This window comes from Alligator sinensis, unplaced genomic scaffold (assembly GCF_000455745.1).
Source record: "Alligator sinensis unplaced genomic scaffold, ASM45574v1 scaffold886_1, whole genome shotgun sequence".
In the NCBI taxonomy this organism is placed as follows: domain Eukaryota; kingdom Metazoa; phylum Chordata; order Crocodylia; family Alligatoridae; genus Alligator; species Alligator sinensis.
The window spans coordinates 175,655-178,140 of NW_005842040.1; positions in this window are offsets into that span (position 1 = coordinate 175,655).

Genomic DNA, 2,486 nt, shown 5'->3' on the forward strand with positions numbered 1-2,486 from the left:
TTAACAGACCGGGCAGTATAAGACGTGAGGTGAGTGGCAGCTGCCATGGCTTCAAGAGCCATGGCAATTAATGCCGCTGCTGCTTGCCCTGCCACCACATTTCTGGCCTGGCTGGCAGGCCCACAGGCCAGATGACATGGCTCTGTGGGCTGGATCCAACCCACAGGCCATATCTTTGACACCCCTGATATAAATGCTGCAGAAGCAGTACATCTAAAATAAGTAACAATCCAGTAGGGAAAATAACCTTTCTTTTTAATTATATCAAATAAAATAAGGTCTAATGCATCATAATACAACCTACTTAAACAATGGGACTTTAGTATCTGAAGGTCATGTGTTGGCAAAGACATAGGTCTTTGTCCTTTTCTTATGTCTCATAGGTCCTTTATAAATTCTGAATCTGCCACTGGAAGCAACTCTCCAAAGAGCAGAAAACTGGGTTAAAGGATTAGACTAATTAGGTAAAACAAAGCATACAACATCTGACAGTTCCTGATGTTCAAGTGATCCAAAGAATTGTTGAGGGAGAATTGTTGAGGCATTCTCCAACTTTGGTAGTTTTGGACGTGTGATGTTGTAGAGATTGCTGGCTTAAGACTTCCACAAGTCTTTTGACACTGTCTGACATGACATTTTCATAAGCAAACTAAGAAAGACTGTCAGGTAAAAAAGCCCTCTTAGGGAATAAGGAACAGTGATCTGCAGTCACACTGAGAAGGCATCTCAAGTGGGGTTTCACATGTCTGTCTTGGCCCAGATCTATTCATTAAAACTTACTTGGAGGTGGAATAGAAACTATGTTAATAAAATCTGCAGATGACATCAAGTTGTGGGTAGAGGAGCTGTAGCATTTTGAATTCAAAATGTTCTCAATAAATTAGTGAGGTACTCTCCGGTCAACTAGATGAAATGCTATAAAAATAAATGTGAAAGTGCTACATATAAGAAGTTGTCAAATGCACAAATAAAAATGAGAAATGACTGTTTAAACAGCAGTCTGGCAGAAAAGGATCTGGGGGTGACAGTGGATCACAAACTAAAAAGAATCAGTAGCAGGGTGTTGTTGCAAAAAATATAACTCTCAATTTGAAATGTATTAATGAGAGTGTTGTGGGTGAGATGTGGGAGGTAATTATTCTGCTGTATTTGTCAGGAGCGGAGCCTCAGCTGGAATATGTGTCCAAAACAGATAGAGATAAATTAGAAAAAGTCCACAAGACAACAACGGGAATGATGAGAGGTGTAGAAAACATGAGTAAAGATTGAGGGAACTGGCTTTGTTTAGTGAGGAAAAGAGAAAACTGAGGGAAGACATAACAGTTTTCTAATCTGTGAAAGGTTGTTATAAAGGGGATGGTGAACAATTAAAACTAAATTAATTTACTTTACTGTAAATTAATTTACTTTACCCTTCCTTAAACCAATACTATTCAAAGAGCTTTTAGCCTGTTCCACGGCAACATAACAAAGCACCAGCAGCAAAACATGGCTATGGCAAGTGTTTCTGAGCCATGGGTATCATTATGATCCCCTTAAGTACGGAGTCTGACTATCATATAGTACATATAAGATATTCATTCTTTAAAACCCTGTTCAGATATGGCTAGATGCTGCTAACCATATCAATTAGACAAGTAAAAACACATTTCTAAAGCAATGCAATACATCTATTTAGAAAAATAGAAAAAGGACTTTTTGAATGTTAAATATGTATCCATTTCTAGAACTGGACCCCAAACTAAACCAAATCTCACTGAATTTCAAGTAGTCGGACATCTTCCTTCATCTCTGCTCCGCACTCCTACCATTTTGTGATGCCAATTCACTTCCGGCAACAGCTCTAACCCAAGAACAGCAGTGATGACATTGGGTGAAAACGGTATTATTGCACTATTTCCCATCTAGAAGTATTTCCCATTCAAGAAGTAACTGGAGTCTCTAAAGAAAGCCCATTCTCACGTGATTCTCAAGCAAATCTAGAGACTTGGCTGGCCCAGATAAAAACGCTTCAATTGCTGGAGTGCTCATAAAAACTCAAACAATAAACTTTTTACATTCTCCCATCACTACATGCTATAGTAAGACCACAGTTGAGTAAAAATGTGGCCTGTTTCTGGTACTTCCATTTAAAAACACAGAATCATAGAAAAGCGGGCCTGGAAGTGACCTCATGAGGTCATTTAGTCTAACCTCCTCAAGGAAGGACATCCCTATGCAAACTATCCTACACAAGTGCTTGCTTAACTCAGGGCTGTCCAGCTTCTGGGCAGTCAGGGACCACATGGTCACAGATGCAGAAGCTGCATAGCTCAGGGGTCACAGACCTGGGGGCTGAATACCATAAGGGCAGATAGGCACCCCCACCCAGTACTCCCCCGCATGCAGGCTGGCCAGCCCTTCCCCACTGCACACACAGCATGGCTGCCTGTCCCCCCCACCCCAATCCCACCTGGCTACCAGCACCATGTGAGCAGCACCCCCAC